Source organism: Protopterus annectens, chromosome 2.part1, assembly GCF_019279795.1.
Source record: "Protopterus annectens isolate FY-2018-M chromosome 2.part1, PAN1.0, whole genome shotgun sequence".
Taxonomy (NCBI): domain Eukaryota; kingdom Metazoa; phylum Chordata; order Ceratodontiformes; family Protopteridae; genus Protopterus; species Protopterus annectens.
The window spans coordinates 1,783,461,344-1,783,478,136 of record NC_056729.1 but is presented as its reverse complement, the minus strand read 5'-3'; positions in this window follow the sequence as shown (position 1 = coordinate 1,783,478,136).

Genomic DNA, 16,793 nt, shown 5'->3' with positions numbered 1-16,793 from the left:
AGTGCAAAATGACAAAAAATACACTGAACCCACAGACATTGCCAACATCCTGGCAGACAGGTTCAGTGCAAACTTCTCCCCCCCTTCCCCCCCAAAAGAGCAAATGAATCCCAACAGAGTGTAGCTTCCCTGACATCACAGATGCACAGGTGAGAGCTGCCCTCTCCAAAGCAAAAAACACAGCATCAATGGGACCGGACGGTGTCCCGGGCTGCGTCTTACATGAGCTCCAAGAAGAACTGAACCCTCACATAAAGTCACTGTTCAATCTCAGCCTTATTACAGGATATGTACCCAAGGAATGGCGTTCAGCAACAGTGGTCCCACTCCACAAAGGTGGTGCCACAACGGACCCCGGAAACTATAGCCCTATAAGCCTGACTAGCCTGGTCTGCAAAGCTATGGAGTGTATCATCATGGAACTCATAAACAAAGACATTGGGAACCTCCAAACACTGGATCCTACCGAATTCGGCTTTATTAAAGACAGATCTTGCCTCTTGAACCTGGTCGACTTCTTTGAAACAGTCATCAAGGCCATAGATGACAGCCTACCTGGACCTTGCAAAACACAATACCCCACTCAGGCATCATAAATAAGCTCACCAATAAAATCAACCCCTATGTCACAAGATGGGTTCAGGATAGAACCCACATGGTCAGAATTGCAGGTGCCATGTCAGACTCTAAACCAGTTACAAGTGGCATCCCACAAGGCTCAGTCCTGGGACCTCTCTTGTTTGGTATATATTTCTCTGTGGTAGAGGCTAACACGGGAGGACTATGGCTGACCAAGTTCACAGATGACTGTAAACTGGGTGCCATAATCGACTCACCGACTGACACAAGCATCCTCCAAAAGGGTCTCACAGAGATGGATAACTGGTGCTAGAGCCATGGCCTAAAGCTAAATGCCAAAAAGTGCAGAGTCATCCCCTTTGGGAAAAAGAAAGTGCCCACAAATTACCACATAAGTGGTAATTCATTAAGTACGGAAGAAGAAATTAGGGATTTGGGGACCCAAGTAGATAGCAATCTCTCCTTTGACAATCACGTTGCCAAAGTGGTTAGAAAGACCTTCTGTACAGCCCACCTTATCACGAAAGGGTTCACATCTAGATCAAGAGAGGTCATTGTGCCCCTCTACTCATCACTCATCAGGCCCATAATTGAATACAATGCCCCATTTGGGATGTACCTTACCCGACACCTGCAGCAACTGGAAAGACCCCAAAAGTACCTCGCCAAGAGGATCAAGGGACTCAAACAGATGCCCTACACAGTTAGGCTAAAGAAACTCCAGCTCTACTCAGTTGCTTACCGCCTACTCAGAGGCGATCTGTGCCTGACGTATAAAGCCATGTCCAAACCAGAATTAATGGACATGCTCCACCTCAGGAAATCCAAATCCCTTAGAGCTACACGCTCCAGGGACTTAAACCTCAGCACAGAAATAAATAAGACATGCTGGAGGGACAGATTCATATCCCAGAGGCTCCCCTCACTCTGGAACAAAATCTCAATCCATGTTAGGCAGAGCCCCTCAATGACCCTCTTCAAGAGAAATCTTGACGAGTGGATACGAGATCATAGGTTTACCCCGGGGATCTCTTCTGTGTCCCTACTAGACAGAGGCACAGTAAACTAACCTTAAAAGTGCTATCTTCTGTGACCTACTATACAGAGGCACAGTCAACTAATCTAAAAGGGTGGCGAAAGCCAAACACACTCTGGCTAAGCTTATAAATGCCCTAGGACAGATAGCCTAGTATCAACCTATGAACCTATGGAGTGGTGGTTCTAAAGAAAATTAAAGAAATTAATATTATATGTGGTCATTAAATGTCTAGCACAGCAAAAAGTGAAAAAAAAAGTCAGAAGAATGGTATGAGCTGTTTGGATCTTGTAGACAAGAAGAAGATGCTATGACCTGTTTTTATCTCTCTCTTTATATATATATATATATATATATATATATATATATATATATATATATATATATATATATATATATATATATATATATATATATATATATATATATATATATATATATATATATATATTTTTTTTTTTTATATATATATAAATTGGGATATGGAGGAAAGTATCCATAATATTATGAAACAATTACATAATATGAGTAATATATGAAACAGAGTAAGTTTAGACATATCATGTTCAAGTAAACAATTCTTCTTTTTCTTATTTTATTTGATATAGCTGAACAGTTGAAAGGAAGAGGAGGAAGTTACTGAGAACACTTTATGAAAAAACGTAGCAGTACCTTGTAAAAGGTAATTTTTTATTGCAAAGGAAGTCCATGACCTGTAAGTATACGGTGTTGGAACATAATATAATAGCCCTACTCTTTTCCATAAGTGCCGTGGGATCCTTTGCATCCACTTGAGCTATGAACGCAGGTGGATGGGACTTCTGTTTAACATCTTATCTGAATAACAGCACACTCAGGAATTCATAGATTTATAGGTATTTACTAAGCATTGAGGAGATTAGCTATATTTCCTACTTGTCCAAGAGCAGGGTCTGGTTAAGTAACTTCCCTGGATTCAATAAACTCCGTGCAAGAATAGGACTATTCTTGCATGGAGTGGTTCCTGTCCATATAGCACAGTAGGGCATATACATGAAGGCGCACTGCTGTTCCACCTATGTGGACACAAACCGTGAACAAGTGCAGGGGGTGTGTCCAAGTAGTGCACGGACATTGAACATGCCCCCTGCACTCAGAAAGTGCCATATGGCACTTTCTAAATTGATCTGGCATGATATTAGAGATTTACTCTAATATTATGCCAGTATTCCATGGACACTGAAATGCAATAAATGATCACTTCAGTGTCTGCGGACACTGAGATAAACACGGCAGCAAGAAAGCAATGCAGGGGGTGTGTGACAGGTTCTGTGACACACCCCCTGCATTGCCAAAGTGCTGTACAACATCTCTGCAACCTGCTAAAGCAAGAAGTGTGTGCAAATGCACAAATAATGGGGGATAAAATCCCTCAAAAGGGATACAACACACATATTGCCCACTAAACTTAGAAAATTGATAGAAAACAGGTCATGCGTTAGCATGAATTACCGAAGGGTCGAAGTCTGAAAGCAAATGTATGCCAATATTCCCTGCCAGTAGTGCATAAGGACAAAGGCACAAATAGTGGGGGGAAAAACAATAAAATAGGGACACGTCTGAAAAATTGCCCTCACACACTTAGAAAGTTGATAGAAAACAGGATATGTATTAGCAGGAGTCCCTGAAGGATAGAAGCCTGAAAGCCTAATGAATGCCATTATTTCACGATTGCAGTCCTCAATGAGTTGTCAGAACATCACAAGACTCACTTATATAACATAATAATATAATAATAGTATATTTTTTTTTCTAGGCTAAGGAATGTTTAAGTGTAGTTAAGCGGGTGTGCTCATTATGGCCCTCTGCTTACCATAGCTTAAACATCCCATAGGAAATAAATGCAAATATACAGGTGAAATTTCTACGCCGAAATAGTGTAGTGGTTAGAGTCCTGGCTTTACATGCTGGCATTCATGGTACCAAGACAGGCAACTTATTTTTCAATGGGAAAGTAGTGTTAAAAATATTTTTGTAAACTTAAACTATGTAGCAACTGTTTTTGTCAACCAGGGTAGGGTAGCAGGTTCAAAAGTGAGGTGTCCCTCTAGAAAAGATGTGAACCCCCCACATAAACACAAGTGCCCCATACAGTATAGTCACACAAGAATATAATGTAATAAAAGCACATAGGGGGATGTTATGGAAGATAAACATAACATTATAATATGTCAGTAATGATGAATCAATCCCACAATCCTGATACTGTATAAAATGAAATCTGAGCAATGCTAAGTAGTGCCGTGGGTTTGCGCGTCGCTTAGCTTAGCTCAGCATATTCAAAATGGTCTAATGATGGCAAAGGGTGGGAATTTGGCCCTATTTAAACCTCACAGGTGGGAATATAGCCATAACCAGTTGTAGCTTATCTTTGCAGGCACTATGGCTGGAGTAGGAGAGGGATTGTGCTTTTGGGCGCTTTTGGGCACAGTGCTGGGGCATTCAGGAGTCCAGGATCATGGTGAAGGACCATGAGGAGAGACTGCTGCAGGGGCAGTACCAGGGCTCCCAATACAAAGTGGAGGCCTGGGACCGTCTCGCACATGGTCTCATCAGTGCTAATGGCATCCCTCAAACTGGTGAACAGGTCCGGCACCATTTTGCTGACCTCAAGCATAGGAAGAGGGAGCTCTTGGACCAGTGGACCCAAGATGCATGGGCACAGAATGTCCCTGTGCCAGGAGGCTGGTGAGTACAAATCTAGCTTGCAGTATTCAGGGCAAATAAATAGAAAGAGGTAGAATGTCAACTGCCAATAGGTTAAAATGTGTACTGTGTATAATGAATAAATGAGATGTTAGCAGACTAATACTGATGTACAGGATATCTATCAATAAAAGTGGCAGTATCCTTCAATAAAACTAAAAACCCCAGACTGTTGTGTTTACTTTGGTATGTGGTGATATGAATCTAAATATGTACAGGTTCTGCACAGCAACTATGGCTCTGACAGCATGAATTAATTGAAGCTCATCTGACAAAGATTGTGGAGCTGTAAAACAAGAGATCAACTATATGAAATGTTCCATGCATCAAGATCTGATCCCTGAATACTAATGTGTAAAGTATTATACTGTATCCCCTACAGCAGTGCTTTGTGTTAACCATCGCTTTCCGGATTGTAATATGTCAAAGTATTAATACACAGTGCAAGAACTATCTGCCATGTATGAATACCAGAATTACAAGGTCAGATTGTCCAACCAAGAGAGTATTAGGCAGAAAACAGTCACACAAGTGACAACCATCCCTCAATAGCTCCTTGTGATAAAACACAACCTTGTTGTACCTTTTTGCACAAACAGACATGGTTTGAATCCTTGGAGTGGTAGTAAGCTGTATGCATAATTTCACCCAAGAATATGTGAATATGTGTAGAAACAGTCAGGTAATGTTAACAGAAATTTCCTCCACAGGTCTGCCAGGTAAGGAAATGTTTCTATTAGCTGTAAGAAGGCAGTACTAATACACTGTGTTCAACACTTCCACTGTCCAACCCCAAGACTGGAAATGACAGCAAGATAAGTACATACATCAAGCGGTTTCTTTCAATAAATGTCCCTCAAGTGTCACGCTGTCATGGCTAGTGGTCACCACTGCCAATACCCAGGATGACAGATAGAAATCCAGGTGGAGTATGGCAGTAGCACAGACACACACACACACACACACACACACACACACACACACACACACACACACACACACACACACACACACAGCATGAGTGCAGGGCACACCTGTCAGTATCACATATGTAACCTTGAATATGTGTAGAAACAGTCAGATAGTCTTAACAGATATTCCCTCCACAAGTCTGCCAGGTAAGGAAATGTATGTATTAGCTTTAAGAAGGCTTTAGTAATACAATGTGCACAAACATCCCATTGCCTAACCTCAGGCCATAGGTAGATGTAAAGTGAGGTCATACCTGGAGAGTAATGAGTAGAGTAATGATCAGTACAAGTGAGGTGATACCTGGAGAGTAATGAGTAGAGTAATGATCAGTACAAGTGAAGTCATACCTGTAGAGTAATGAGTAGAGTAACGATCAGTACAAGTGAGGTCATACCTGGAGAGTAATGAGTAGAGTAATGATCAGTACAAGTGAGGTCATACCTGGAGAGTAATGAGTAGAGTAATGATCAGTACAAGTGAGGTGATACCTGGAGAGTAATGATTAGAGTAATGATCAGTACAAGTGAGGTGATAGCCGGAGAGTAATGAGTAGAGTAATGATCAGTACAAGTGAGGTGATACCTGGAGAGTAATGAGTAGAGTAATGATCAGTACAAGTGAGGTCATACCTGGAGAGTAATGAGTAGAGTAATGATCAGTACAAGTGAGGTGATACCTGGAGAGTAATGAGTAGAGTAATGATCAGTACAAGTGAGGTGATACCCGGAGTAATGAGTAGAGTAATGATCAGTACAAGTGAGGTGATACCTGGAGAGTAATGAGTAGAGTAATGATCAGTACAAGTGAGGTGATACCTGGAGAGTAATGAGTAGAGTAATGATCAGTACAAGTGAGGTGATACCTGGAGAGTAATGAGTAGAGTAATGATCAGTACAAGTGAGGTGATAGCCGGAGAGTAATTAGTAGAGTAATGATCAGTACAAGTGAGGTGATACCTGGAGAGTAATGAGTAGAGTAATGATCAGTACAAGTGAGGTGATACCTGGAGAGTAATGAGTAGAGTAACGATCAATACAAGTGAGGTGATACCTGGAGAGTAATGAGTAGAGTAACGATCAGTACAAGTGAGGTGATACCTGGAGAGTAATGAGTAGAGTAATGATCAGTACAGCTGTGAACAATGGAAGCTTATACAGTTGTTAATTGACATCTCTCTCTGTCCCCCACCCTATCTGCACCAATACTTCATACACATAATCAATGGATATGTTTTTCTCCAAACCTACTGTTGGAATATGTGTCCTATTGTTCTACAAATATTGAATCATTTGATTATTAACGTTCCCTGTTCAAATACTATCATTGGTAGCCTGTTACTATCATTGTAACTTGCATGCCATTATAATGTCTACTGTGGTTCCATATATGCATGTTTTCTGTTTGCTATGCAACTGTTTCAAATCTGTTTTATGGGGTCAGGTGGATTACCCATGCATGTTGTTATAACTAATCTCGAAATGTGTTGTTCATGACTAACCAACATATTTTGTAAAACCTTAACACCATAGCACACCTGGGAAGGCAGATCCCGGCGGATCCACCTGTCCCGCCTCATCTGGTCATGGCACCGGGCCCCAGCATGTCTGGGACACAACCCTGGATCTTCTTGTCTGCTGGTCTTGCACCACCTTTGAGTGGAACTGCCTCAGGGGATGGGGCCCATTCCCCCCCAGGAGCAGGCATGGACAGGAAACTGTCACCCATAGCCAGGTCCAGGATTTGGTGCATAGCGCTATACAAAAGAAGTTTGGTGGGCAGCTGCACCAGATTGAGGGCCACCTGACACATCTTGAGGGTCAGCCTGCCTCTCCTGTCCAGCCCCCAGCAAAGCCACCTTAGAGGCCACGAAGGTGCAGTGGTGACTGCCCATAGGTGGGGACCTCAGTCCCACTGTATCCATTTGGTGGCTCATGGGTGTCTGATTCCCAACCACCCTCCATGTGCAAGGTGTTTACCCCCCACATGTGTCATATACCGCCCCTGTCTGCTGTCCTGTCTGTCTTCCTACCCAACTTACCTCCCCAAATATACCTACTATCCTTCCCCAACATCACACTCTCACCTTAAAAAAAAGGGCATCTGTTCCCCTCAAAAAATTTATGCCCCATGCATAGCTGTCCATTTTGTACATGTGTCCACTGGACACATGTAATCTGGTCCAATTGGCTTGACAACACATTACTGTTGTCCTCACCCCTCTCTCAGGGGTTTGAGTGTCCAAATTTACCTCCAAATTCTGTAAAAATTCACAGCTCTTGCTGTAGAGAAATGGACAGCTATGGATCTTTCCTACACCCATCCTGCACATTCCTAGCTACCTTTCATACTGTACTTCCCTCTGCATGCCCCTTTTTTCACCACTTTCCTATCACCCCTTTTTCTTTTCTTTTAAAGAAATTTGCACCGTGGTAAGCGGGAATAAGCGGCGCTAAGTGAAGCTAAAATGGATTAACCGTAGTTTGGCATCACTTAGCATCGGCAAATCCATGCAAACCCACTTACAACTGCTTAAAAGTGCTTTAATCACTCTGTATCCATCAAACCTTGTCTGCCAGGCAACAAAATAGTCAGCGCTACTAAGTCTCAAGCCTAGGATGTTGTGCTCTACAATTACAGCAATATACCACTACACCATCTGAACTGTGAAAATCTGTAATGCTTTAACAAACATATTATGCATTCTGGTCATTTAACAGTAATGAAAAAAAACATCAGTCCCAAGTCCATGACTCTGTACACTATAGTCAGAGCAATGTACCACTATCCCATCTGAGCCACAGGTTTTAATGTTGCTTTTTCAAACATATCATTTAATAGAGGCATACAACATTAGGGAGAAAGCTCTGTGGAATCATTCGTGTGTTCTAGATAGACATACACACACACACACACATATATATATATATATATATATATATATATATATGTGTGTGTGAAAAAGTAGATACATAATATATATATATATATATATATATATATATATATATATATATATATATATATAAATATACACATATATATGTATATGTGTATGTATGTATGTATATAACATGCACTGCAGTCATACCTCAGAACCATCCCTCTCAGCCTCTTAACTCAAGAAACCTGTACAAAGGCTGTAAAACAGGGGGGGGGGGGAGTGAGCCCCATATATGGACATATTTCAAATATCGCTGTTAGAAATGAAGATGTGCTACAGCAACAGGGTGCATTTCAGCAGACAATTTCTGAAGGATATGAGGATGGAAACTGAAATGTTATGTCATTATTTACTGACATAAATCCTTGGATCATTACAGTGATTTACCAGACAAATACAAATAAATTGTGGAACAGAACAAAAGTATGGGCCAAACATTTGGACATTTTGTGAAAATCCTGTCAGTGGAGAGGTATGCTCAGAACCCCTTAGTGCAATGAATCTGGACCAAGCCTGACAAAGTTGGGGGACAAAGGCATGAAAATAGGGACATATCCAAAATATGTGAGTAGATAAGCTGAGAAAGTTGATGCAGTAACACTGTATGTCCTAACATATATTGACTGAAATATCACGTCTGGGAGTCAATTGCTTCTCATTAATTAGTGACCTCAATCCCCACATCATCCCACTGATGTGTCAGGAATACACAACAGTTATGGGGAGCAGACTAAAGATATCGGCCAGAAAACTGGACATCATACAAATATGTGGACATAACATAACATTAGGAAAACTACACTGACCTACCAAACAACGTCCAAACTACAATCAGACTGACATAACACTACCCAAATCCAGCTCTGGGGCTGTACACATGCATTTGCAAATATAAAAGGCACTACAGGGATATAACACTAGTGGAAAACAGACACTGGTGTGAAAGTGCATTCACACAACCAATTTCACCACAGTCACAGAGATATACCAGTATGCAAACTGAATGATACAGTTTAATGACTGTGTGAGCAACAATATCCCATTTGCCACTCACACATTACCTCTACATATACTGCCCCAATTCACAGTGTAGTGGGAATCTTGAAGTGTTATGGGACATGTCACGGTCTGCCTGTACAAACATATGCAGGCGATAGGGAACCAGAAACCGGAGCAGCATGTACAGTCAGATAGAAAGGGCCCATGACACTTCCATGTACCTCTCTCCCTACACAGCCCAAATAACATGTGCACACTACACTGCTACACACTCCTCGCAGTCTAACAATGGCCAGACATACACAGACTTCTCAAATGTACAGTTTCCCACAGAATGTATAGGCACAGGACTCATATGTATGGCCGCTTCCTTGTTACATGTTTGGAGGGTCTACAACATCACTGGGATGGTATCAGGAATGAAGGCAAATACCTCTGAACCTCTTAGTGCATGACATCTGGTCAAATCCTGACATAATTGGGGGATAGAGGCCCAAACACAGGGGTATATAGGACATATTGCTATTATAAATTTAGACAGTTGCTGGTGTTACCGGGTTTGTTGTAACATATCTTTTGTGAGGGATATGAAGTCAGTAACACCAATGGATGTTAGCATTTACTGACTGCATTCCCTAGAGTATCCTACTGATTAGCCAAGGACAACAACTGTCTGGGGAACAAAACCAAACATATGAACCACACATCTGTACAGTGTCTAGGCCTCTGGACAGTGTAGAGGTATGACCGCAGTCATGTAACAGAATGGAAATCCCCTGACAGCTGCCAAACATGTCACCCAGCACCCTATGAAGTACAGTAAGACCAACATGACACTCCCCCACATCATCTCTGGACAGTTACCCATGTATATTCAAATATAGCATGCACTACAGGGATGGAACTGTAGTGAAAAGCAGATAGTGGTGCAAAAATGTCCACCCAAACAATTTTCAACACAGTCACAGCAACATACCAGTACCCAAAATGAACTCTATAGTAGAATGACTGTCTGAACAAGCATATCCCTATTGCCAGTCACACACTACACTGACATATACTGGACAAAATCACAGTGTACTGGGAATCCTGAGGTGTTACATGACATTTCACAGTCTGCCCCTACAAGCATACAGACCTGATAGACCACCAGCAGCCATAGCAGCATGCACAGTCAGATAGGTAAAGGATGTATGGCACTCACATCTGCTACTCTCCTTACCCAACCCAACAAACATCTACACACAACACTGCTACACAATCTTGGCAGTCATTTCACAATAGCCAGACATACATAACTGTCATATGTACAGATTTTCACAGAATTTCTAGGGTGTGGAACCATAATCCTGACTACTGCCGCATACCATGGCCAGAAGTCTGCTAGATCACTGGGATGATAACTGGAGTGCAGTCAGTAATTAATGATATACCATACCTCTGCACCTCATAGTGCAGGACAACTGGACAACACATGATGTACTTGGGGGACAGGGGGCCAGAAAGGGGGACATATTACACATAATGGTGTTACAAACTGAAACAGTAGCTGGTGTTACATGTGTTGTTGTAACATATGATCCCTGAAGGATATTATGCGTGGAACACCAATGGATGTCAACAGTTAGTGACTACAATCCTCAAATTATCCTACTGACCTCACAAAAGCAGATGTTTGAGGAACAGACCAAACATAGCAGGCAAACATCTGGCCAGTTTGTGGACAACATGCCAGTTGAGAGGTATCTCAGAGGCATATCACTGTCAGATGTCAAGTCACTCAGTAAATGCATGTCCAGATGAACCCTGTCAATCTAACAATCCTCCATGTGTATAACAGCACTAATGACATACAGTCTGTACCCAGTTCTGGAGCTTTGTCCGCCATGTTGTTGGGCTGCTGCACACATCTTGTCCTCTGAGGTATTCCCACCTACTGTCTGTGAAGCTGTAGCCCCCACACCTCCATAGTGTACCCCGCACAGGCAAGGGGGAAGGCCCACATGAAGGATGTCCCACATGGTGGAACTAGCAGCAGTGTCCAGGCCCACACCACAATACTATGTGGGCACCTACATAGGCTGTATGGCTACAGGACAACATCAACCCCTTCAAGGTAGGCTGAACACTTGTGGTGGACAGCAGCAATATACGACTACCATCGTAGGTGGAAATAATCGCAGGACAGGCCAAGAAGGAATAGGTGCCTCATTGGAAGATATGTCACCTTGTTCTGCACAAGCAAATAAGGTCACAGGTGATGTACCCTAAGATCTTTGAGTGCAAACTGGATACATCCACCAAGGCCAATCACTAGGCCTTCCAGACATGTGTCTGCAATTCCAGAGGCAACACACATATCTGCTCTGTAGTGGTGGTCAATAACACCACAGATACACATATGCCATAGATATAGGCAACCGGCTGCAGATAGGTGAAGTGTAAACATCATCCCCCTGTCCCCCCATAGGTACACATGTGCATGTAGAGCACCTGCCCACTTCCCCTCATGATCACGAAGCAGGTATGTACTGCCTTCTCAAAGGCAACACAAAGAGGCCTCCATAGACCTGATACCATTCCTGACTGCATCCTACATGAACACAGGCATGGGGTCTCAGACCCATTCTGCAGTGTAGTCAACCACAGCCTGAACACCAGTGTCATCCCATCTGCACAGAGGACAGACAGAAAGTTGATAGAAAACAGGTTATGCATTAGCATAAATGTTCTGAAAGATACAAGTCTGAAACTGAAATGTTTGCCATTATGTCATGAAAGCAGTCCTCAATGACATGGCCGAAAACCTCAATACTCTCCATTTAACATAATCATATAATATTAATATCCAATAGGAGATAAATAAAAATATACAGCTCAAATCCCCAAACCAAGATAGTGTAGTGGTCAGAGTTCCAGCTTTGCATGCAGGTGTACATGGTTTGAGTACTACAACAGGAAATCCAATTTTATATGGGAAAGCAGTGTTAAAAGTACTATTTTCATATTAAAATATGTGGTAAGTTATTTTTGTCACCCAGGGTAGTGAAGCTGGTGTAAAAAGGAAGTGTGAGTGCATATAACGTGAAACCACCCATGTATACACGTGTCCCATACAGTATAGTTACACCCCTTGCTACTGTAATGAAAGCACATAGAGCCATGTCATGTAATGGAAATCATATACACTTACTAAATGAAGTCATTAGTGTGATATTTTATAAGAATGAACTGTGAGCAATGGTTAGCAATGCTCAGCTATGCTTAGGAAGTTTAAGCATTGCTCAAATGTGAATGCTCTGCAGCAGGTAGCTCAGCTATGCAGATTTGTGCACTGGTAAGCATCGCTAAGTGAAACCTACACAGTTTAAGGACCTAATAGTTTAACCATATGTTGGCATCACTTAGGGTCTTGCAAACCCACACAAACCTGCTTACAACTGCTTAAAACTGCCTTAATCACTCTGTGTGCATCAGCCGCTGTTCTGCCCAGCTACAAAATAAACAGCCCTTGCAGGTCTTGAACCCAGGACCCTGTACACCATAGTCCCAGTAAGTTACCATAACACCATTTGAGCTGTAGGATTTTCTGATGTTTTTCAAACATATAAATAGGGAAGAAACATTGTGGAATCATAATGATTGGTATATATATATATATATATATATATATATATATATATATATAAACACATTAGTACAAAGGGTCTGGAACATGCCAAACTGAGGATGTTGCTGCAGTAACACTGTCTGTCCTAACATATGTTAAATGCAATATCAGATGTCTGAGAAATCAATTGCCTGTGATTATGTAGTGAGTCCATTCCACACATCATCCCACTGAATTGTCAGAAATACACACCTGTCATGAGGACCTACCAAATATATGAGTCAGACAACTTTACATCCTATGAATACCTGGAGAGTTGAGAGCTATGAGTGCAGCTATGTAACATTAAGGAAACTACACTAAGCTGACAAGCATGTCACCAAGCACCATCCAAAATATAGCCAGGACAACACCACACTACCCCAAAGCAGCTCTGGGGAATTACACATGCATTAGCTAGTACAGCACGCACTACAGCGATGTAACTGTACTGGAAAAAAGATACTAGTGTGAAAGTGCATACACACACCCAATTGCACTACAGTCACAGCAACATACTGGTAAGCCTACCAAACACTACAGTATAATGACTATGTGGACAGATATATATTGAATGACAGTCACACAATACCCCTCCATATACTGTCCCAGGTCACAGTGTAGGTGGACTTGTGTGGTGGTATGGGACATGTCTCAGAATGCCCATACAAACATGTACTGCTGATAGACCACCGGTAACTGGAGCAGCATGCACAGTTAGATACAAAAGGATGCATGCCACTCACATCTGCCCCCTACACACACCAACTGATAAGTAAACAGTACATTGCTACAAATTCTGGATAGGCCGTACACAATGGCCAGACATACACTGACCTCCTGACTGTACAGAGTTCCACAGGTTGTCCAGCCTTTGCCCTCATATTTATGGCCCTAACCCAGAACATGTGTGGGATGCCACAACATCACTGGGATGATATCAGGAATGACAGCACTAAATAATGATAGACCATACCTAGCCACCTCAAAGTGCATGACATATGAACAAAGCCTGACACAATAGGGGTACAGCATCCCAGAAACAGGGACATATGTACAATAGTGCTGTTATAAACTGCAAAAGTCACTTGCAATGAGGGGTGTGGCAGTGTGGTAACATCATTGAGTGTGTCATAGCTGAGGTACAGCTGTACATAATTACAGGTCTGTATAACAATTATTGCATGTGCCACAGAGTTTATAGGGCTGAGGGGTGTATACAGGTAAGTGTCTAGTAGTAGACATCAGCAGCTCTTGTAAAGTGGACAATGGGAAGTGTATTGGGTGTAACACACCTCAGATTGTTGAAATCCACACCCCCAGAGGCTATTGCATCAACCAGACACGCAGAGAATACCATTCACACACACACACACACACACACACACACACACACACACACACACACACACACACACACACACACACACACACACACACAATCACAATTGCCAGTGTTGGTTTTGGAACCCCTACCCATCTAGTTAGTGTTAGGCAGTCATCGTAGGTGACACAGATATAGTGTGGAGAGTGTTCCACAGTATGTGTAAAGTGAATTACATCACATGCCCTTGTATGGTATGGCAATGGGGGGTGTACTGGGTGAGAATGGGTTCATAATACTATCATGCATGAGTCTACACACTCCCAAACACTGCTATGCACACCAGTGTACACACACAAATGTGCCAGTACTGTGATTAGCAGCCCTGACTCTCTAGCTATTCATTCCATCCTGTTACATAGCTGTTGCACACAGCATGGGGCTTATAGGTGTGCAGAATGTCTACAAATACCTCTACAGTTGATGTAAAAAGCAGCCCTCATAGAGTGGAACATAGGACATGTGCTGGGAGTACCATTGCCTAAAAGTGCAAACCATGGCTACCCAATGGATATAGTCCTCACTCAAACACTCTCAGGATACTGGTCTTGCACACACACATACACACACACACACACACACACACACACACACACACACACACACACACACACACACACACACACTTGCCAGGACTGAGATTAGAACCCTACCTATCTAGTTATTGCTACTAAACTGTTATGCATTTATTGCATGTGCCGCGGAGCTTGTAGGGTGAAGTGCGTTACATGGTTCCTCTAACGTGAACATCACCAGGCCTTGTAAAGTATAGCAATAAGAGATGTACTGGGTGAGAAGAATGGACTCAAAATACTCTAACCTACAGAAATATACACAATGACAAACACAGCTACAGTCATACACACATTTGCCAGAACTAAGATTAGCAGCCCTGCCTATCTTGTCAGTCAGTCCATACTGTTACCTAGTTCTTACACACATCACATCCCTTATTGGGGTGAAGTGTGTCATCAGATACCTCTACAGCTGAGGGAGACAGCAGACCTTGTACAGTGAACCTTGGGACATGTATTGGGAGTACCATGGTCTAAAAATGTAAAACCCACCCCCCCATTGGATATAGTGCTCACTTAAACACAGGATACTATTGTCACACACACAGTCACAGATTTTCTAGGACTGAGATTCGAACCGCTACCTATCTAGTTATTGGTATTACAGTGATATACATTTATCACATGTGCCATGGACCTTGTAGGGTGAAGACTGTTCTATGGCTCTTCTAAGGTGAGCAACACCACCAGCCCTTGTAAAGTATGGCAATGTGCAGTGTACTGGGAGAGTGAGGCCTCAAAATGCTGTCTCCTACAAATTTACACATGTAGAAACACTTACACACACACACACACACACACACACACACACACACACACACACACACACACACACACACACACACACACACACACACACACACACACACACACACACACACACACACACACACACACACATACTCACATTTGCCAGGACTCAGATTGGAACCGCTACCTATGTAGTTATTGGTACTATAATGTTAGGCAATTACTGCAAGCACCAGGGAGCCTATAGGGTGAAGAGTGTCACAAGGTACCTTTAAAGTGTATAACATCATCAGCCCTTGCAAACTATGTCAATGTGGGGTGTAGTGGGTGAGAAGGGCATCAAAGTACTTTCACCTACAACTTTACATGCTCACAAACACTTTTATACACAGTCATGCACACACACAAGTTTGCCAGTACTGAGATTCATAGGTTCATGTGTTCATAGGTGTGTACCAGGCTAATGGCCATGGAGCCATTAGAAGCCTAGCCCATGGGAGTACCCTGGCATCATGCCACCTGACATTTGTTCACAGTACGTCTATCGACTATTGCCACTTGAATGATCCCCATGGTGACAGTTAAATTCCCCATCCACTCATCCAGGATTCTCTTGAAGAGGGCCAGTGAGATGCACTGATTGACATGTATGTAACGTATAGTCCATAATTTGGCCAGTCTCTGAGTTATGGACCTGTCCCCCAGCATGTTCTATTGATTTTGGTAATGAGGTTGTGGTGTTCATGGCATGTGGTGCAGACGGATTGGGATTTCACTAGATGTGGCATTACTAACAAGGCTGGGCAGACATGGCTTTGTCAGTCAAGCAGAGATTGCATGGAAGTAGCCAAGATGTGACCAAGAATACTTGAAGGCATTGGTCCTATTTGTGAGGTACATTTGCAGCCTCCCCAGTTGTTGCAGGTGTCTAGTGAGGTACATGGCAAATAGGCCACTGTACTTGATGTTTGGCCTAATGAGGGAAGAGTAGAGGGAGACATTGACCTCTTTCTTCCTGGATGCAACACCCTTAGTTATGAGATGTGCCACATACACAGACTTTTTGCCCACAGTGGCAATGTGGTGGTCATAAGAGAAGTCACTGTTAACCTGTATTCCCAGACCTCTTATAATGACTTCTGTGTCAAGTGGACTACCAGCTC